Genomic DNA, 23,713 nt, shown 5'->3' on the forward strand with positions numbered 1-23,713 from the left:
AAAATGTGCACAAATGGCTTCATAGATATTTGCTCCGATTGGACAGAGAGTAAAGACCCGGGATGCCGCTGCGCTGAACATAAATCAGTTAGCAACATGGTTAACTTATATAACAATGGGCTTTTCTCCTAAAAATGAAGGATAATCTTTGAAAATCAAACACATTAACAGATACACGTTATTTTTTTCTACTATGGTATCTACCCAGTTTCCAGATCTGATGTTGCACATTTTCACTGCAGAGTCACACTGATTCACAAAACAGGATAATTAGCAAACACCTTAGGGCCCAAAGATACTGAGAAGATCCAAAGTCATTTAGCTCACTGGTGGGACAGCAGTTTATTATAATTTAATAAATTACATAGAGTAATATTCAGCATAAATGATAAGGAGCTTAAAGAAAGTCCTGTTTTCGCTTTAATCTTGGCGCCGGGGGACCTCTGACAAACTATTTTTTACCCTTCATTTTTCTTTCCGTAAATAACTGGCTTACACAGCAAAGATTCCCACTAACACATATCTACACCTGTTCAATCTAATTGCAAGAGGTTAACCTGGAGGGGAAAGTGTCAGGGAAGAGAAATGACACTGCCACATAAAGTCTGCTCCCTGATCTGAGTCACTAAGGCTAACAGCTTCAGTCATGCTTACAGTGTTAAAGGACCATGCTTCATTTCAATCAAGACAAATAGAAGGTCAAATGCAGCTCATAATAATTTCTAATCAGACATTTAGCTTTCTGTGTAAACACGTTCCACTCAGTGGTTCTGCTGTGATCTGATGTATAGCATCTCCACTTCACTAAATTCATTTCACATGAATGAACGGGCCGAGAGGTGGACGCTCTGAAGGCTGCCAAAAACAAAACTCTTTCAGCTTTGCCCAGCAGTGACCAGAGGAAGAAACGTTAACCTACACAAACACAGTGCAGGGCACTCATTCAGGATCCGGACATGAAGAGAATTCCTCCTCAGCAAACCCAAGTCTGATCCGCCTATTGAGCTCCAACTATTGATCCAGCTTTGTGCCTTTTCTCTTCCTCCTCCTCCTCATTCCTGGCCTCCACCATCCTGCTGGCTCAGTATTGTAGCAGCTTGTCTACATCTTAACCAATCTATCCCCTCCCCTGCCCTTATTTCTTGCTCCGTGTAATTGATTCTCCTCTCTCTACATCCTCTTGTAGCAGGAATTTCTGCTAGTGGAGCTCCTTCAACCTTCACACAAACAGGAGATTGCAGATAGAGAAAAGCTAATCTCAGCTGCAGTTTAGCACCTCCGTCCAGTTCAAGGAAAGGGCCCATTACGTCATGTGATGCTGATAAACTCCAATTCTTCCTTGTAAAAAGAAATCAAGTTCGGCCGTGAGCTTTATCCTGTATATGTATATATATATATAAGGATTTTTTTTTAAAGCTGTTTACACACGGTTTCGTATCTTGCGTTGTATATTGGCATATTAATAAATCTGCGTTACAATTCTGAGAGAAAGTATTCATACCCTATAATTTAAAACCAAATTGTTTTACATTGCAGACTCAAACTAAATCAGAAGTGAGCACTGTATTACACACACACACACACCACAAGAAAACTGCAGCGATACCTAACACAATTGTTTTGTATATTTTCTCCCATTCTCTGCAGATCCTTTCAAGCTAAATCTGGTTGTAAGGGCAGTGTTGGTAGACAGCCATTTTTCTTTGTGCCACACCTTTGTTATCTTGGCTGTGTGCCTTGGGTAACTGTCATGTTCAAAGGTCAACTGCTGCCCTAGTGGAGGTCCAGAGCACACTGGAGCAGTTTTTTGAGAGCCTCTCTATATTTGGATGTGGTACCTGCCACCACCATGCCTCATAGTAGGGACAGTGTTAGACAGATGGTGAGTAGTATGTGTTTTTCTCCAGACATAATGGATAGATCCAAAGCCATTTTGGTCTAATTAGGCCTCATATTTTCTGTTTTTCCTTTTCTCTTAATTACTTTAGGCAAAATTCCAATGGGTGGCCCTATGCCTTTTAGTGAACAGCATCTTCCTTCAGCTAATTTGCCATGTAAGACTGATTGTTGGATTGTGTCAGTACTGGTTGACGTTTTGGATGATCCTCCTATAAAACCATGAACAGTGATTCTCCAAGGGAACACTGGATTTCCACTGTAGTGATTTTTTTTTTTAAAGTTTACTAAAAGGCCTAAAAACATGTTTTCATGTTGTAATTATGCGTGATTCTGCGTATCTACAATTTTACCATACCAGGAAAAAAATGTGTTGGTGTGAGTACTTGTGAAAGCAATGTGCACAGGTTTAAATTTGAGGTAATTAAGCAAATTCTGTGGAACAAACCATGGGATAAGTATCTAATGATTTAAACAGAAAGCAGGTCATGTTGCCAGTTTCAGCACAGACTGTTTGGATAGTGTTGCATCAGATTTGGTTATGTTAGAGTTGGGTTGTTAATGTAGCAGTGGACCAGGTGTGCAGTATACATGGTGTCTGAGTGCTGCACAGTGCTCATGCTGCAGAATTTTTTATATCTCTCAAAAAAAAACCTGTTGCAGCCTGAGATATGAAGGCATAAAGGTGATGCTGGAACATCACTTACATAAGGAAGCATACACCACTGAAAATCTAGGCAAATGTACAATAGTGTGTTGGGGGTATAACAGAACCTGAGTGAACATTGACCATACTTTGGTGGTTTGTGGTCATCCAAGGGTCATCACACATGCCCTGACATTGCAGACATAGTCAGACAAATGGCCAGACAGCCACTTACACGCAAACACCAACAACTGTTTCGGATCACTTCACAGGAATGAAACAGATATTTTCAGGTCCAACATCTCGGATATCCGAGACTGTATACTGATAGAGGAAAGTACAGGAACCTTAATCAGAGTAAAGCCTGACTGACCAAGAATGACCTAAACACAACAGGTTGTTTGCTCCCCATGAAACCTAAAGGAAACAAACTTCCAATAAGGTCTATTTTTAGAAGTTAATGTTGAATACTAGATCAGCAGTTGGAAGAAAATTTGTACTGTCTTATGCAAAAAATCTGAACAGCTTGGCTTTGGTTCAGTATCACGAGCAAATACCTGCTGGAATGCAATTAGCTAACAGGTGAATGGAGACCTGAGACTACAGATAAACAGGATCTGGCTGACTGCTTCAGGCACCTTTGACATTTAAAACCTTTAAACAGACACAGTAAACCTTCCTATCACTCTGGAAATCAGCTGCTTCACTCAGTGTCATATGTACAGCATCACTCTGATGATACCAGGTGCACAGAGGAGCTGTGCCATTACAACTCTAATATCCGGCTGACATAATGTAAGTGTGTGTGTGGTCTTCCCTGCAGCAGGGTTTAGGGCCAGAAATACAAATGAGTATAGTGAAACCTATTAGTTAAGTTCAAGTAATAATATTTCTCCACTGGAGAAAAGCATTATGGAATATTTCTCCTCGACCAATATAAGTACTATTCAGTTCTTTATAGAACAGTGTTTTGGAGAGTTTTATCTTTTGAGAAATTTACCACCTATGCAGGGCTTGCTCAACACTGGCAGTCTCCACACACATTAAACTGCAGATCCCTGGTCAACAGAACCTTGAGCATCCAAGAAATTCTGTCCATGAAAACATTCAGAGACAGATTAAAAGTATGTTGGAAGAACAGGGATGCAAAGCAGCAGACTGGTGCAAAGTTAGTTTCTCTCATATTTGTAATTTGGGACAAAATCATTTGTATGGAGAAGATTATTCCTGTCATGTGCCAGCAGTGAAGCATTTAATACGACCCAGATGTGGAGCTGCTTCTCATCCAATGAAGTGGGCTTACCCACAATTCTAAACACTGCCACGAATGAAGGGTAACTTGTTTCAACAACCCACTAACAGTTTGGAGATAATGTATGGATTTTTAGCTCAAATTTAAAAAAATTTACATTTTAATCTTGAGGTCAAAACACTCCCCAGATCCTAACTTCCTCAAGAACCTGTTGTCAAATCTCAAAGAGCAGGCCAACAAACTGTGATCATCTCCAAGCACTAAGAAGACAGAAATAGTTCAGAATGAGTCAGGAATTGGCCCCGAAGCAAATATCCGAAGCAACATTTTAAAGCAGGAACCTCACCATAAATACTGACTCAAAAAATTATGCATTTTCTATAATAAAAGCCTTTGAAACATATGCAACACTTCTATTATCATTATTCAACTGAACAAACATGCAACAAATAAGCATTATAAAACCGTGTCACTTCCAAAGCTTTTGGCTATGTCTGTAGAGCGAGAATCATTCTACTGTATTGTTTAATAAATCACAGCTATTAGAAACTTGAATAAACCACATTTATATTTACATTAGGTTCGTTCAGTCCTGGCACAATGAGACCATTTAAGCTACAAACAGTAAAAAAAATAAGCACTGCAAATTTTTGAAACATAGTGCTGGGTACATCGGGTCTTACTTAGGTCAGTAATACTGCAGATAAGGTTGAGTCAGATTGACTTCAGCCTTTCTTTAAGTTAGTCACTTCCAGGAATGCCACCACGTTGCAGTTTGATTTGCTGCCATTTGCGAATTGTTGGTTGGTTAGAATTAAACAGTAAACTTGAACTGTTTCTCTAAAAACAATGACTGAGGGCTACAAGCCCTCAAGCACAGACTGCCGAACTGACATTTTTTATATGCTACCATGCTACACCTGCTGTTTCACAAGTTCTATAAAACAAAAATTCATCATTGATCAGGCCACAAATGTTAGAAAATCTGGTGGTCATGGCAGATTGTTGCACATCAAAAGTCAATTTATCCTAAAACAACTCCAACTGGTGTAAGTGTAGGAGAGTTGTTTTTATTTTTGAGTAATTTGCCCATATTTGTCTTTAAAAAGGCCTAAATGTAGAAGTTAAAATTTAGGACTTGGTCTTTTTTTCTGTACTCTACTACACCCTTCAATTATTCTGTAACTTTCTAGGTGATACTTGATTTTGCTGTTTTATGCAACACATCAGTTAAATCAGTACACTGTAGTGAGGACAGAAGTGGCTGATTTGGTGTTTTTTTACTGACAGTAATCAGGAGAGCAGGCCAGGTTGGGGGGTTAACACTACAGTTCCTTCAAAGAAATCCAGGAGTTTGTAGCCTGTTTTTCAACTAAATCCAAAAGGTATTTGACACCGGAATGCCTTATATACTTTAAACAATCACCTTATCTTTATAAAAATGATATGAAAAAGAATCATTGCTTTTAAAATGATCACTGGGTGTTTATAGACAAATATTTTATGTAATTCTTTTTTTATCAGATATCCATCAATGAAATCACAGTGTGATGGAAATTCTTGCAGTAAGCATTCCACATTGTATGACCTTTGGTTTACCTCACTCCAGTGAACATCTGTGTTAGAGGAGGAAGCTGTAAAAGCCATTATCAGAAGTTTAATGGTTAAGGGCATTTGTTAGGGTGATGCCTCAGGGAGAGTAGATGGTTGTTCCTAGGTAACCTAGTCACCTCTGAACCCGAGAAGGGTCTGGGGTCATAAAACACAGACTCTTTGAAGTGTTGAGATAACACTGTCATGTTCTGGTATAAATACTGTGTGTAAATGTTGATCGGGGCTCTGTTTCACTGACTAACCTCAGTGTCAGGGTCTTCAAACGCTGAATGCCTTTGAATAAAACTTATAAAGACAAAGTCCGGATTTTCTTCTGTTATGAGTCAACTTCTACCCACTTTGATAAGAAAATTCCACAACAATTTTGGCGTCACGAACAGGATCTAACGTGCCAGAGGAGACCGCAGGATGGGACACGGACGCCTGGCCAGCCTGAGAGTTGTTCTCAGTCCACTTCCATTTTACGGAGGGGAGTTCTCATCCCCGCCTGCGGCTTCTGGACGATTAGATCCGAACTATTTGTCTTCAAATATATCTGGGTGAGAAGTTGCTCTGTGGGATATAATGTATATTATTATTTTATTACACATTAACCATCATCTCCTAACTAATTAATTAGGTTCCAGAGTTGCGAGAGAGAGGACATCAGCTGAGGGCCCAGTTACCCTGCAAAAGGAATGGCAGGGAGGTTCTCATTGGTAACAATGGGATAAAGCAAAACACAGGGTTTTGCGGGTGGTTTTTAGCAATTTTCTACACCTCATAAAGGAGAAAAGCCAGTGGGCAGACGTGCCGCTGAACGGGTAAAAAAAAATGGTTCCGGAACCTTGAGGCATCAGGGGTGTCTCCTTCTTCATACTCTGATTTATAAAATAATGAAAGGAAAAAGTGGGGATGATTGTGTTAAATATGCTTTAATTTGGAAGATAAGTTTGGTTTTTCACAGCGTGGAAGTTTGAGTGTAAATAAGTTAAATAGTTTAAATAGTTTCAAGTAAAACAGTTCATGGAAAAATTAAAAAAAAACATGAGAAAAGATTAAAAAGCACAGAGTGCATCAATTAAGGGGTTAAAGAGTTAAAACTTTCCTGAAGGAAGTTTTGTTTGTCTTAAATATTGCGATCAGTCGGGAAAGAAGGTAAAAGTGAAAAGGGACATTAGAGATGCGAAAAGAAAGTTGTTTTAGAAAGGAGTATAGTGCATGTTGTGGAAGGAAGTGACAGGCAGGGGGACAACTGACTGACTGACTGATAATATTTCTTTGTGCAAAATCTGAACCTATACTAAACTTTTCTTCTGCCTCTCTCACACACAAATACACACATAAATGGGATTTGAGTTCAACATCTGCGTTTTTGAGTCTGGATTTTAGAAACCTGCCCTTCTCCATGGCTACTCCACCAGAGACGCTTCTCCAGCACGGCCTGAAAGAGAGAGATCTGCCTTCCTGCATGTTGAAAATCGCAGTGTGACTTTCTACAAGAAAAAAAAAAAAAAACTTAGAAGAAGTCTGGACCCACTGAGATGGACAACGATCCATGCTGTTTGCAAGAGCCAGAAGAGCGATACACTGGATTTATATTGAAAGCATCTTATGCGGGCAGAAGAGAAACCGGAGCAAAGTTTCTTCTTTCTCCCTCCTGAAGAAGTTAAAGTGGACAAAGAATGAGTGAATTTCTCACCAACAGACCGGGGAAGGGCCTGGTTGTTTTTTGGACTGATAGAGGACTGTGTGTCATGACAGTCTGACTCTGGAGCGATTAAGAAACTGATGGGGGTAACGTACAAACACACACACATTTGCATAAATCTTTTCATATTTTCTGCAACGAAGAACGCTTATTAACCGCTGCTCATGTGACACGCTTGCTTGACGTGGACAGATATAGCGGGTTAAAATATTATTTTAGGGTTAGAAAAGTATCTTTAAAAGGGTGATAACTTAACTCATTTGATACTTTCCGGTTAATTCTTTCAGAGAAACAAGTTCTCTTTCGTCGTGGAATATTCAGGGTCAATTATTATAGTTATTAAAAGTTATGAAAATGCAGAGGAAGTTACAACATCTCCAAAACTCAGCAGTAACCAAGTGTTTCTATGTTATTCTCAGGACAGATCTTATGAAGGAGTATTTTTAAAACCCAGCGAATGCGTAAAACCTGATGGGTTTCTCCTTCAGGTATAATTTGCTGTTGTCAGATTTTGTATCCCATAAATCTAATGGGTAGAGACCTCATTAAAACAGGCTTAGTTCTACTGCAGATGGTCTTCATACAGTTTCTGACACAGTACTTCCAGTTTGGTGCAGTTTTTGTCCGCAAGTGTTAACTGACGCTTATGGAAGGTACAAATTCATTGTTTTTCATAGCAGCTGCTGGGAAGAGGTTATATTAGGTTTTTTTCTTACCTCTTCTGATTCATGCAGCGTGTTGATTTACACTGTACCTTATATCAGGTCCTGACAAAAACTATGAAAGGTTTGGTTCTGCAGGTTCTTTTTTCTCCCTTTGGAGAAGGAAAGGACACCTAATCAGTTCTGTGTTGCATAGAAATATTAAAACACTTGTTGTTTTCTAAGATATCACCAGCTAAAAACTTTTAAAACTTTTGAGAAGTAATTGGTTTTGTTAAACACATTTTCCTTCGTAAAACAAACCTTTAAAATGAGTATGAAAAAATTGGGTTATTTAGAAAGAATCTGATTGGACAGTGGTACCACTCAAAAATTAAACTAATCTCATGCTTCCTAAAAGACTCTGCATGAAAAGGCCTTCAGAACCGTGGAGTTATTTTCCACCACAGTAACACGTTTTTTTAAGCATGCTTTTTCTGTATTTTAAAACAGATCTGGTTTTTGTTTTGTTTTTGGTTTTTTAGCATAATGTTTGTCTGAAGCTTCTTATGAAATGGGTTACAAGCAAATATGATCTGAGGTAAATTAGGAGCTGTGAACTAATAATTTTAAATCTGATTATTGTCCAAGCAGAAACAATATATTTAGCCAATCCTTCAATCTCTGCAGAACGTTAACACCATTGTTCAATGCAGTAGTACTCAACTTGTGGTTCCTGGACTCCTGAAGCCTGTAAGCCATAGATTTTGGGTCCATAAAATTATAATACTTAATTAAAGGTAGGCTGATTACTTATTAAAATAGATCTAAGCCAATGATGAGTTCCAGTCATTTGGTGGCTTTGAAATGCAATAATACTCAAACTTTCTACTCTGGGGAACACAGATTGGGGTTGAAGAGTTTAGTTGTGGAACCAAGGTTAGGACTTGTATAACGGAATAAAGACAAGTAAAATCCTTCATTTTAGGAAAAGAAAAGAAATAAAGGCTCTCTTAACAGTAAGAGGATAGTCGGCTCAAACTCAAGTCTCCTTGTTTGATTTCTTAGGGTTTAAAGATTAAAGGAATACATAGGAGTACAAAGGTACACAAGGTGATTTCAGATTACTAAGAGATAAAATATTGGAACATTTATCAGCATTTGGATTGTAAAAGAGGGGTTCTAGTAATACGTTTCTCCCCAACTCTCAAAATTTAAATAGCCCAAATTAAAGAAAATGAGAAAAAGTCCAGTTTGGAGACAAGCTTCTTATCTTAATTTCTGATTAAGTCAAACACTGCAGTTTTGTTTAGTTTGGGTATACCATAAAAATGTCAACGCTGACTTTTCTAATTTCCCCTCGGGGATCAATAAAGTATCTTTGAATTTGAATTGAATTAAATTAAAAATACTTCTTTGCATTTAACTTGAAATTCTGCAATGCAGCTGCGATCAAATTGAGCCAAACAAAAAGAGAACTATAACAATAACTCTCAGGATTGTAGTTATTATTACAGAGTTACAGTACAAAGAACTAGCAAAAGGTTTCAGCATCAGTAAATTTGGATTCATATAAGAGAAAACTGTTGCTGTGCTTCTAAATACTTTGAGATCTCTTTGGACTATGTGCACTCATTTTTAAAAAGGATCCTGACGATTGTCATAACAAAATTGATCAATTATAGCATTAAAAGATATGGCTGAGAAAACATATTCTGAAAAGAGATTGTTAAAAATTTCTTTGAATTCTTGAAGCTTCAAATTTGGCCATTTGTCTGTCTCTGATGTTTTGTCTTTGTTTTGTTGGTATGAATGTTTGATTATATGTTGCATGAAACAATAATCCATGTTTAGAATAATGTTTCTAAATCCCAGATTGATTAAAACTTTGAGTTTTCAGGAGAGTTAAGAAGCAGCTTGTTTCTCAGGTAGGTGCATGTTAATAGCTTTGCAGTTTAAGTTACACTAATGTGGGATGGGATGAAGAAACTGTGGGTCCGCCCATAGGCTGTCAATCAAAGGTTAGTTCTGCCTGACTCCGCCCACCTACCAGGTTGGTTCATGCCTTTGTTGTCATGGTAACGCTCAGCACCTCCCTTCCTGAGTTATAACACTATTTAAGAGACAATAGAATCAAAATGCTTGTAGTGATTGTTGCCTTAAAAACATGTTTTTTTTTTTGTATAATAATTAAGGATGTAGCATGACTTTTAGATTTATGTGTTTTATTATTAAAAGGTTAATGAAATAGTTTAAACTAGTTTGAAGAATTAGTTTTGCATGCAGAATCATTGGTGATTTATTAGATTGAAAGTTTCCCTGGTGCCATTAAGCTAGCTGACAGTTCAAGATATGCAAAAGTAAGGAATATATATTTTTGATAAAGAATCAGTCATGACTTTATACTTGGTGGGAATTATTTATTAGATTCAATTTGAAGGGTTTATTCATCCAAATTACATTGGATGTCCATTAATCTAATACTCATCTTTGTACAAGACAAATCAGGATGATATGTGACTAATTTCTAAGTGAGACATTGATGAACTGAATAATTAAAGTTTGTGTTTTGTTGTTAATGGAACTGAATTGCAGTTAAAAACATCTGGATTTTCTTTATGTTGCTTTCATTAAATTCATATTGACACATAGTTATGTCAGAATTCATTTCTTTGGTTCTATGTAATGTGATCTTGGTTACTAGAACATTTTTGTACAAACTTTTTGCTGAATTGTCGCATGGGTTGGACCCTGCGCCAGGAGAGGGGAATGTCAGAATAAAGCAACATGGGGTTCCAAAAGTTTTTGCACTCATGGGAAAAAGGGTAGCTCATACCTCCAGTGAGGACTTAGTGACAATGCGAGAGAGACGTTGTACTTTGTTTATATAAATGGTGCATAGCTCCCTAAGACCACATTCTGAAAACCTCTCTGAAATTATGGTGTTGATTTTTTGTGAAATTTTATATCTCCACAGATTAAACCATTTTTGACATTCTTTTTGGGTATTCTAAAACTATGAAATGTTGACCTGTAATCAGACCTTCCTCAAACATCATGTCACATTTTTGATATTCAGAATATTTAGCTGATGGTCACTGCTAGTATATCAGGTGAAGTCAGAAGATCAATTCTTTTGATTTTGTTGGATGTTTTGATGAAGTTCATGTAGTTAAGCACTTAGGTTTGAGAATGGGACTTTGAATTGAAAATTAGCCAAGTGTTGTGAAGACCCTGTTCTCACTTATATGAGATTGAGACAAAGGACACAGGCAAATCTCAGTCCTTTTGAAGTGTTGTGTGGCAGGTCTCCTAATTTGGACATGGGGATATTGCCAAGATAATTTTCTTCCACATCTTTGTGTGAAGATAAGATGTTGTTTTACTGTCAAAATCTGTCCACTGTGTTTTCTCAAGTTTCACAGACGGTGAAGGCTGCATTACCAGAAACAGCCACTTCCACCCTCCAGTCCTTTATTCCTGGGGACTGGATTCTGCTCAGAGAATTTAGGAGAAAACACAGGAAGTCCAGTTGCTGGAATGGCCCATATCAGATCCTACTAGACACCCAGGAAAGCTGCAGGAAAGCTGCAGGAAAGCTCCAGCTCCTCCAGCTTCATCTGGCTTCCAGGACACAAGTCATCTTCTAACTGGATCATCCATGGCTGAAAGGTGTGAGGACAGCGGACCACCACAAGACAAAGAACTGTAAGCTGATCACTGGCGAGTGATTGAACAGGTGGTTGAAGAACACTGTTCTTACAAGGACACAATAATCCCTTGGGCAGTGCAACGTTATTTCAGAATCTACTTAAGGCCATCGTATTGCCTGAAAGTTAGAAATCATAAGGTCATTTGCCTCACTGCACACACACCACAGTGAGAGATTCTTTCCTCCCACTTTGACAGCGAGACTGACTCTGAGGAGGAAATCTCGGATGCTTTTATCTAACTTTTATGTTTATTGCTTGATATTTATCATTATGGTATTATTACAAATTTGAATGTGTTTATTTCCACCGTTGTTTAGTTGGACTATGGAAGCTTAACTTCCAGCAGGTTAGAGTTCCTGTTTCTAAATATATTTCTAGAGGAGCTTCCTACGACCGCCCACCTGTACCAGACTGGTAAGAGGGCAGCTTGAAGCCACTCAGGAGAGTCAGCAGGATTTTTTGTTTTGTTTGTTTTTTAAGTTGTGTTTATAATTTTTTTTCTTTGAAAGAAAACTGTTTGCTTTCAGTACCAGAAGAAAGGACATTCCACTTCAAGGTCACAATGCAGCTATATGGAAGATGGTCTGTTCTGATGCTAATGATTAGTATTGCAAGTATTTTTTATAACTCTTGTGTTTATTTTGGGAAAAGGTACAGCAAAGACAATGTGTGGTTAATCTGACTAATATTCATCAGCGGATTCGAAGAGAGATTCATCACTTTTCTGACTACTATGATCATACTGATAATGTTTGGTGGCAACTGATGCATCAAAACTGTGAGGAATTATAGTGTACGGGACAGCAGAAATGTTAGTAGATTTTCTAGTGAGATTAATTTAACATGTGCGTCTACAGGAACTCTTTATAGAATTCGGGGTATTAGAAATCCGATTAAAAATCCAGATATTTGTATTACACAGGAGGAAAGTACACCTTATTTCCTTGGAAAGACGGAGGGTTGTAAAACTATTATACCAGTTTCATGTGCCTTGACCCACATCAATACATCTAGACCTTGTCCTGTCAGAACTGATCCTTATACTATTTCAGAATCTTTGGCTCCAGATCCCCTTGTGTTAACTCTTAATCTTACAGCCTTACCGGATGGAGGTTAATTGTATGGCATGGCTGGTAAATTAACCAGGGTTCTTGTTACTTTTCCTAGTAGAGATGGGTTTTCATGTCCTAAGAACATGGGTTGGATGTGTGGAAATAGATCATATCTGTATCTGCCTGCTACTTGGTCTGGAGTATGTTATCTAGCTCACTTACTACCTACAGTCACAACTTATACTTCAATCAGCCTAAGCTATTAGAACGATGAGTTTGCAAACTAGAATGGCTTTGGATTATCTGTTAGCTGAGAGTGGTGATGGTTTTGAAGAATTTTCCTTTAGTTGTGATTATCTTGTAATCAGAAGAAAGGAGTGTGATGAAAATTCTTGCAGTAAGCATTCCACAGTGTATGACCTTTGGGTTACCTCACTCCAGTGAACATCTGTGTTAGAGGAGGAAGCTGTAAAAGCCATTATCAGAAGTTTAATGGTTAAGGGCATTTGTTAGGGTGATGCCTCAGGGAGAGCAGATGGTTGTTCCTAGGTAACCTAGTCACCTCTGAACCCGAGAAGGGTCTGAGGTCATAAAACACAGACTCTTTGAAGTGTTGAGATAACACTGTCATGTTCTGGTATAAATACTGTGTGTAAATGTTGATCGGGGCTCTGCTTCACTGACTAACCTCAGTGTCAGGGTCTTCAAACGCTGAATGCCTTTGAATAAAACTTATAAAGACAAAGTCCGGATTTTCTCTTGTTATGAGTCAACTTCTACCCACTTTGATAAGAAAATTCCACAACAACAGCCAGATGTAAAGAGTAATCAACTGAAGTGATTTGCAAAACTTAAAAAAAGTGCAGGTACAAGGTTTTCACTGAAAGCTGAAAATGTATAATTTTCCTATATTTCTGTCTTGTGCTTTGCAAACACGCGTAAAACTACCAAGTTTCACTTAGAATGAGTTTTTGATAACTGTAGGAGGCTAGTGTCTCAGTCAGAAATTAGCTGAGTGCACAATTCCAAATATCCATTTCTTCAGCCTATCAGGTATTTGAAAGCAAATACTAAAGTTATGATGCTACTCTAAGCTCTTAAAATAGATAAACAGGCTCTTGAGTTGACATAAATGACACTGAAGAACCCTCAACCACTTTTGTGGTGCAAGAAACAGTGATAGTTAAGATTTCAGTGATTTCTTAACACAGTGACCTGTGTAGCTGCTAGTTACTGATTATACAAAAGTTAGCATTCACTACAAGACCAAACCTGAACTGTTTTATTCTACACTAAACAGATATTCTTTGGAGATTCATTAAAAAAAACAACAAATAGCATCTTTAGGCTTTTTTTGGCATTTCGATCACCACATTATGAAAACTTTTACTCATGTTGCCAACTATGACAGAGGATCATCTTTTTTTCTTCTTTTTTTTACATTAAAGAAGTAGCAACACTACATCTGAGACGTAGCCTTTTTAAAAAGACCAACATTTTCCTCTTTCAACATCCAGCAGACATCCAGCAATATTGCCGTTCATACAGGTAGCTAACCACATGGCTCTTTGTAGGGGAAAAATTTCACTATCTTCTATCTGTCACCTACAAGCCATGTATGGACTGAAAATGTACATCTAGTCTGTATTTCCAATAAAACTAAATGCATTCTTCTTCCAGGGGCATAACTGAATGAGCTGAAACAAGCTGAAAAGCTCCACAGAGATGAAGCAAGCTGCACAGTTGGATAATTGGAGTGTGTGTCTCTCTATAACCGACTCATTTGACACTACAGATAATCGTGTGATGAATTATTACCACCAAGACGCTTTAATTGATCATTGTAATATTTTTAGTGTGAGATCGTTAGTAATCTTTGAAGAAGACCTGATGTATCCAGCAGCAGTTAACACAGCTGTGTACTGGCTGTACATGTAAAAACCCTAATCAATAATCCAATCAAGAGCAATCATAGCTACATTAATATTTAAGCAGGCCTGCTGATTAAAAGCGAGCGAGGTAATTACATGGATTATATGTGACCACCCGAGTGGAGCGTGCCTTGCTTCCCGAGCAGACTTGTCCCTCTGTGCTCGGTTAACTGTGACAACGCATCTCTGCATCGAATAACAAACGGAGAACTCGGCATTCATCCTCGCGATTCCCTCTCCAAATTACCGCCGTGGAGCAGTTGAGCTAACATCTTACACATCAGAGGTTATTAGTGTCTGTTGCAGATGTTCACGCCAGCTAGTGTGCAGCTACTTCCTCTGTCAAATTGTCTCAACAGATAATGCTCACTGGAGGACCTGCTGTCAGATAGATGAGAATGAATGGCTGATCATATCACACAAACATGACGCATCCGTTTCAAAACAGGCGCACACCTGATGAAAACACATTCAAAGGGTCACACAGGCCCTGAGACTGAATTGATCACTCTTTAAGGGAAATCAGGTTAATTTAGAGACACACGAGAGTTAACAGAAGGTTGTGTCATTTTAAAATTATGCATTCATGGAACACTGGGTTGCACTTCAACATAGTAACTTGAACAAAAAAACGTGAGAGTGGTTGGAGTAACAGATTAGGATAGCCCAGGGACACATCAGCACAGAGCAGCTCATTTTGCTCAGAATAAGCTCAGCAGATGCATCTTTTCAGTGTTGTGTATTTTGTTTGATTTTATACCGTTCACTGCATAAACATGAGAACTTTCAGGAACCCCCGGTTGTTTTTGGAGCAGTAGGTAAAAGGCATAGTTCACAGAAGACGCCTCATAGACACATTAGAAAGCGACAACCACACTGGGCCAAGACACATTGTAGGTCTGTACTAGGTTTGGCTGTCATACAGTGCAGATGGCTGCCATGTGAGATTGACAATGTGTGAGGGGGCCATCACATACCACTTGGTTCCAACATTAGGCCTTGTGCAAAGCTCAAGCGCTGTCACACTGGTAATGCTGTCTAGTGAGTCTGCTAGTTGTCTTTAGTGTCCATTGAAAATGAACTTACTCCCTCTGACTGGTAACTGCTTGATAATACTATGTCCTCTCTTGATGCCACCACTTATGGCCCTGTTAGACCTGCCAGCTCCTTGGAAATGAAATAATTTATGTCATTAAGACACTGATTAGCTTGGCAATCTCCTCCCTGCCCATAGAAGAAACATCTGATTGGTTGGGCAAAGGCCAGCTGTTTCCAATCAACATCCTTCTGTAAATACCTAGGCTGTACATCCCATCATCGCCAGATCTTCTAGTTCAGTGAAACAGTTAGTCCTGGCCTCTAAATTTATAAATATTTGAAAGTCTGGATTAGTAGCTTTACTAATCCAGTGTTCTCTGTCTTTAGGTCCAGTTCTGCCAGAGCTCAAGCTCCAATCTGCTGCAAACCAATCTTCATCTCTCATCAGTAGCTGTGTGTCTATAGTTGTTGTTCTGAAACAATACACAACCAATGAGCCGGTCAGAAACAGGATCTTTTCTTCGATCTGTAAATGCACCATATATAGTTCTACCAGGTAATGCTGACAACTACAGTCTTCATTTTGACGCCTCTTTCCTGTATCGGAGACATGTTTATAAATGAAGTCAGAGGAAGCACAGAGATGTTAGGAGCTATTTAATAAAAACATGTTTTCCACGGCATGTCATGACGGGTGATCTAGGGTAGAATCACTACCCTGGATCACCCGCAATCACAATCTGGAGATTACAGGAAGACTTATCAAAGTTGCACTGTTTTATCCTTTATAAATTACAAATTCTGTCTTTCATGGAACATGATGAATTTGGAAATTATGGCATCATTTGGAATTCTCACTTAGGTCTCTAGAGTTGAAAAGGAAAGCAATATTTTTCTGAAGAAGACCAGCTATTTTAGCAACACTTTTCATTCTAGTGATGCTGACCCTGTAAGATTCTAAATTCCAAAGTTTGAAATGTAACTCTTATTATTTACTCTTAGCAAAGCACTGAGTTACATCAACACCTCTCTCACCTGCAGTCCTAAATAATAATGAGAGCAGGAAATCTAAAACATTTTTTTCTTTTAAATGCTGTGCTTTTGTCCTCTTATATTATGATTATAAAAAGAGAAATCAGCTAAAATCGGTATCGGCAGATAAAAGCTTTTCAAAAACGGCAAATCGGTGCCTCATCCAGATGGCAGAGTTACAGTTTCTACAGTCTTCCATCAACTGTTTTCTTTTAGGTGTCACTTGTACTAGCAGGTAAATATACCGCTTCCTAAAAACATTCACAGGTTGTTGAATATAGTCTTGCACCATCTGCAGGACAGATCAAGAAAAGGTTAGCTGTGCCCAGTCTTGCAGCCACCAAAAGAGCAGATGCTTTGAAAATGAGCATGTGCACCCAGGTGATGGGTCCTAATAAAACCTGATGGATGGCATTAATATCTGGAACTACTGAAGTCATTTTCTGCAAAACTGAAGTGAAACTCTTTTTCAACACTTCCAAAGAGCAGAGTGCTTCTATTGCTGTTTGTCACTACATAAACCATAGCAGTGTGTTTCTTTCAAGTTCTAGAAGTGTGAGGTGTAAAGTTTCTTTGCTCATTTTGCTCCAAATCCATCAGTTAGAGAGAAATAAAGAAATTTGATCAAATGTATGATACAGTAAGTGCAGGCCTACAAAATGTGCACAAAGGTACACTTTTCTGAATCCTCAAACAGAGCCAGCGAATCCACAAAGTCTGTTAGAACCAGCAGACAAATGATACAGTAATGTTCTGCCCATCTGTCAATCTGAGTCCTATTAGTGAGTAACCACAGCTTTCATTTGGTTGTTTTCAGCAGAACTGCACCTAGTAAGTCTGCGATTACACCAGATAGATGGCTCAATCCCTCTGGAGGCCCCCAAAAAAAAGTTCCAGAACACCAAACCAGCACCGAGATGGAGACAGAACAAGCAGCAGCTCTGGTGAAAAGGCATATCTCACAGTGAGAAGTGATGGTTCGGCACGACACAGACATAATGGAGAATGAGTGAAGGGGAACGCCGGCGCTCGCTGATGGAGCGGCCATGCAAACACAGGCATGGAACAGGCGAGGGAAGGAGAATGGATGGCAGCAGTCTGTGGCGGAATGATTAAAATCTGACGTGTGTGTGAAGCCGGCTCACACACACACACTCACACACAGCATACGGTTATGCACAAAAGTCAGAAAGCACACGTATATATCCAGGAAAGGCCCTGAAATGCCTGTTATAAATCAACTGAAAGCAACAGCCCTTATGCTTCAAAGTCATCTCTGAATCGCTTATCCACACATTGAGCCACAGTGTAGGAATACCAATTTATGGTCCTCTATCATATCACTCAGATGGAGCGAGAGGGGTGCGGGGGGGTTGCAACAGAGAGTGGGGGGGGGGCTTCCGACAAAACACCTATTTATACATCTAAATCTGATCGAAGGAGGAAGAAAGAGAACACCTCAGCAGACGTATTGACGGCGTCTCCATTTGTATGTGAATGTATGAATGCGAGCACTCACTTAGGAACTCATGCGCGCACACACACACACACACACACACACACAATCTTGCACAAGAGTCCCAGGGCTGGAAGATAAGAGGGGAGAGTGTTCTGTGGGGGAAAGCTTCCTCATTGGTGTGCAAGGCTGCACATGTTACAACCCTCCCTTATATCCCCTGTGTGTGTGCACGTGTGTGTGCATGTGTGTGTGCGAACATTCGTGCAAGGTCCCTTTCCTTTAGTGGCACTAAAAAGACACAGAGGACCTATTGTGCCCAAGGAAGGAAAATCACTCCATTCTCAGAAAAGAGGAGGAATGAGCAGCTCTTCAGACTTCTTTCTCTCTCTCTCTCTCTGTCTGCACCCACCCCATCCCGTTCCATTCACTCAGCAGCTGAAATGGCGAAGCTTGTTAAAAGAAAAGGCCGCATGACAGCCTTTGCAGGTTTGCTTACCGCGGCAGCTCGCCGCGCATCTCTCCACCCGAAACCACAGATGAAAGCAACTTGATACGGGAGAAAGAGACAAAAACTATACGGCTCAAAGGGGCCCCTAGAGTAAACACAAAAGGGGGCATAAAACAAGGTAGCAAGCATGGGAGGTATCAGGATTTGGAGTAAATGAGCTGTTTCATGCAGCTGGAACAGCAAAACAACATTAAAGCAGTAGTTTTTTTCAGGTGTTTGGAGCCTCAGAGCTCACAGAACGCAATTTAGCTGCAAACAACATTATCCCAAAACTCTGCAGTGAAAGTGGGGTTCCTGCCTGGTAATACCAGGTTATTGAAACCATCTATCATGAAGGAATTGTGATTCTGTGGGGATCCGCTGATGTAAGTGTCCCAGTTCCTAACCTGATGGATGGGAATGAGTCTACCTCTGCGTCCAGTCTGGGACGGAGGCTGCCATGACTGAGCCAAAACCAGATAAAGGATGACCTCTTTTTGTTCGGCCCTAGTGGTTTTCTACTTATAGGTGCTAGTAATATAACTAATGTAGGCGAAGCTAATGGAAATACAGCAACATTACTGAGGAAGAAATACATTAATGCATAAAACCGGTCAGCTGGAAATTGTAGAAAGTTTCAGGTTTGCAGACACACTGCTTTCACTGCTGTTTATAGTCATTTTTTTCCTATTATGCAGATGATACATTGAAGTGTTTCCTGTTTACCAGATATGGATCGGTGCACATTAGGTCCGGTCCAATTGCAAGAATCAAAATAAACCATGAGTCTTAAAAGTCTTAAAACTGCAAGAATTTCAAAGGAAATGCCTGAGTCTTCTCCGGCCAGATGGAGCGTAAAGAAGCGCAGCACTGCCCCTCCTCCATCTGTTGCTGCCAGTCTTTCACTTTTTACATAGTTATAAGAAAATTGCCAAATTCTGCTGTTTGACAATATTTCTGGTTGTGAAAAACATGGTTAGTCATGCTGTGGAAACCAAACAGGGACACCTATTACTCTTTTCAAAACTACAGTTGTTAAGCTGTGAGGGGTATGTCTGCTTGGCAGCTGACTGCAGCATCAAACAGACCAAATAATTAACCAGCTAGTCTTGTCTTATTACTCACAGTGCGACCCAATACGAAACACAGTGGCAGAAAGGGAAAACAATTAAACTGGTAAATCAATTTTCATTTTTTGTTTTAGCCTATGTATAAAATGCTGGATAACAAAAATACTTAAATTACATGAATCTAAGTGTAATTATCAATGTGTTGAAATATTTTAGCAGCAGTAGGAATAAATGATTTCTCACTGCTTTAAATGTTTCTTTCTATGCCCTAATGCTGTTAAATTTGCAATTGTCACTCAAGGTTATCATACCTTTGGAATCTCATGGTGCTCCATACCTGGTCCACGAAGGACCTTTCAGCTTTAGAGCAATCACACATTGTCAATTTATTAAAATATCTGCAATGAGTCATTCAGTCTTTGGAAACTTTTCCAATGATGGCATAGTTTGATTTCTTTAAGTTGCGATGAAGTCATTGGTTCAGTGTACAGTTCCAGGCTTATCTACTGTAAGTAAAATACTAAATATCCGCAACCTCTCGACAGAACCCTACTTCAACTAATTGAACAAGAACTATTGTTAGGTAAAAGCTTCTAAAGTCTGATTATTTCATTGGATTATCTATTGTAGACAGAAACACTTTAAACATTGTGCACACCGATGCAATCCAGCAAAGCATTCCGTCTATCTATGGTCTGGATAAAAGGAAAGTAACGTCCACATACAACAGAGCCTGAAAGCAGCATTTGCTTCAAAACAGCACAAACTGATTATGGGTTTATGAAAAGTTATGGATTCAAAGCTGGTCAAATCTTTCTTCAAATGAGATCCCAAAGAATGCTGTGTGTGTGTGTGTGTGTGTATGTGTTCCTGTCTTGGCATCCCAGTGAGAACCATTTTCCCAATTTCACCATCAAATTGAGGACCGTTTGTACCAAAGTAAGGACATTTTGCTGGTCCTCACGACCTATTTTGCTAACGGTTAGGTTTAGGACTAAGGTGTGAATTGACTTTAGGTTAAGGTTAGGGTTAGGCATGCACTGGTAATGGTTAGGTTTAGGGTTATTGTCAGGGTTAGGGCATAGAAAGGGTTGAAAATGACTGAAAATCAATGGAAGTCAACACATGGTCCTCACTATATAGTAAAACAAGAGTGTGTGTGTGTGTGTGTGCACGTGTGTGTGTGTGTGTGTTTGAGGGGGGTGACCAGAGGTTTCTCCAGCAGTAGAAGGTAACACAGCACTCTCCCTCATCTTCGTCTGTGCTGTTCTGAACACTATCGGACAGCTGGCTACAACACACGTTCCAACGCTTTCAGTCCGTAACAAGAAAGATAATTTCGGCTTCTTGAAGATATGGGAAAAACGGACCTTCTCCACATGGAAACCTGATGATTAAGCAACTACTATGAGCTCGTCGTACTTTGAGTCAGTCTATAAAGAGCAGCACTTGTAATATGTAATATTCTGCTCAATAATCACTGGTAAATTACTACTGAATTATGTATTTATTATTCAGTTTTGCTATAGATATTTTTAGAACTGTATCAATCATTGCATTATTTAATCAGCAATAGAAATATTTGTTGCTTTTCTGTTTCAAAGAAAAATAATTTTATCCTGTTATGAATTATATTACCCACATGTATGGGATAACACAGTAGGAGTGAAACTGGTACATGCTCAGAATCTCACATCAGCCCTGGTTCCAAATGTCTGCACCAAATGTGTGGTGTTTATAACTGACCAGCTTTTATGCAGTTATGCATTTACTTTCTTTTAGTAAATTTGCTGCATTCTTATTAATGCAGCAAATTACGTTGTATGAATGAACGGCATACACAAAATAATAAACCTTCAGAAAGAGCTAACATAATAGCCGCTCACAACTTCTCAGCAGAACCCCACTCTGAAACAACCTGAACCAACACTTTATTCTATTTTGCAGAATGTTTCACATGGGAGGGATATTCTATAAAAATAACCAACTAAGAGAAAAGTGATCGATATAAAATAGCATTTTAATAAAAATATCTAAGTGCTATGGTGATAAACACCACTGAAATGATTTTTCAAATTAAAGTACAACACTAAGAAAAAAATCAACAACATTTATAAACAGAATCATTTTGCCATCAAGGAACTGTGATGGAGCCAATGTGGCTTTCCAAAAAATCCAGTTTGGACGCCACATCCTGGCCTTTGCTGCACATTTTAGTCCAAGCACCACTTTGTAGCCTTTCAGCAATCTAAAATGAGTTTACTCTCCAAGGATTCTTTCTGTCAGTCACCAGGGAGCTGTGAAATCTGTTTAAAAGTTGAAGAAAAAGCAAGCAAAAATTCAAACTGCTGAAATTGCCCTTCACTGCAAACAAATCAAGCAATGATTACAAAAAGCTGAAAGCAGCAAATGGGACTAGCTTGGCTGGAAAAAACACGAATCCCAAAGCCCTCAGGCTTTTGGAATAATAGGCACGCCTATTATTCCAAAAGAAATTTCTAGCAAAATGTTTAAGAAGCTGAAAAAAAAAAGGTGTGTGTGGGGGGGGGGGGGGGGGGGGGGGGTAATCAAAGAACAGTTTGATGGTTCGATCTGGAGGGAGGCAGTGAAACCTCCTGCCACATCACATTGGAAGGTGCTGCCAGCATGATTTCAGCACCGTGGACAGCAACACCGCAGCCAGCACAGATCCAGCGGATGGTGAGAGAAAAGAAAAAAATGTGAGGCCAGATGAAAATGAAGGAGGAGGACGAGGAAGAAGGATGAATAAGAGAGAGGGGGAAAGAGAGGGATTTGGCTGCTGTTAGGGCCATTCACAGGGAATACAAAAAGCCAATGTCAGCTGGATTTGAAGGACAGAAAACAGGGACATCTTGTGAGCATCCTCATAAACTGTTGAAGTCAAAGATCTTGGCGTCCTCACTGCATCAACAGGAGGGGAAAATCAATGTCAAACCAGCTCCATGAAACGGCATTTTCACTCACCTACCTCTCATCCATATCACCTTTCACCGGCGAGACGTAAAGGACTATTTCTCTGATGCCAACTGACTCCATTTTAACCACAGACTCATTTTCCTCCCTTGCTTATCCACAAGAGTGCTGCTCGCTAATGTTTACTGCTCCACTGATGGTTCCTCAGCACTAACGCTTACAGGAAAAAATTTGAAAATAATATTCTTTCACATCCACACCACTCCTGGGGCCAATCAGCCACCTTTCCAGCAATACAGGCACTAGAGACAAATGTTAAACAGCTTAGTGCATGCACCGGGAGGATGGGAGCAGATTTATAGATATAAAGAGAAGATAGAGCTGCACCAGGTCAGAGAAACACGAAAGCAGCATCAGGCATTGACTGGTTAAAGGTAACAAGGTAACAGGTTCCAAACCACGAACATTTTCATCACACCGTTCCTTCTGTTTAACGCCTTTTTAAAAAGATGCCTAACTAAGTGAAAGAGGGACCAGAGTTTTCTTTCTTTAAAGACACACTGACAGAGCTGGAAATGTTAATTATTTCTCACAGAAATGCTGTTTGAAAGATATTCAGCCATTTAAACAAGAATTGCTTAAATTCTCTGATGTAGATAATAGAAAATACATTCCGTAGTCAACAGAGCCTGAAAGCTGCAGGTTTTAAGCAGTTGTGAATAAAAATAAAGCATGTTCCTTCACACCGTTCCTGCAGTTTAAAGTCCTGTTAATGGGGTATCGGAGAGACTGTACACCACAGAGTCATGCAGCACTGGCTCTTCTGTGCACTGCTTGTCAGTGAGCTGAAATAAACCTGCTACACTTTCTATTTGCCCTCAAGAAAATACAGAAATATTTCTGGAAGCAAAGAACAATCACAAAGGCAGATTAAGGAGCATAACCCGGCAAAATTCTGCTCAATAAGCAAATCTATTGGAAAACCACATTCAGCATGTTTCTTTCACACTTTATCAAATCATTAGAACTTTTAGAATTAATATTGGATTATTTTTGCAATAAAACAATTATTGGTTGCTTCTCTGTTTGAAATTATTATTTTGCACTCCTAATTCACTTAGATGATGTCGTCCATTTTTATCTTAAATTTCCTTAGAAATACCATAAAAGACGAGGTCATCATACCATGAGACTCTCAGAGCAGCCCAAGTCTAGTCACACAAAAACACATCAGTTAGAAGAGGGTTCATCAAATCTC

General features: G+C 39.2%; 1 long non-coding RNA gene across 1 annotated transcript in view; it reads left to right on the top strand.

The window, feature by feature from the left end:
• The window catches only part of LOC124860038, a 33,142-nt gene extending 21,927 nt beyond the window's left edge, over positions 1–11,215 (top strand). Inside the window, exon 3 of the long non-coding RNA XR_007036259.1 lies at positions 11,157–11,215. This is a non-coding gene — a long non-coding RNA (uncharacterized LOC124860038). The remainder of the gene's footprint in view (positions 1–11,156) is intronic.
• Positions 11,216–23,713: the final 12,498 nt, after the last annotated feature.

Source organism: Girardinichthys multiradiatus, chromosome 23 (genome assembly GCF_021462225.1).
Source record: "Girardinichthys multiradiatus isolate DD_20200921_A chromosome 23, DD_fGirMul_XY1, whole genome shotgun sequence".
In the NCBI taxonomy this organism is placed as follows: domain Eukaryota; kingdom Metazoa; phylum Chordata; class Actinopteri; order Cyprinodontiformes; family Goodeidae; genus Girardinichthys; species Girardinichthys multiradiatus.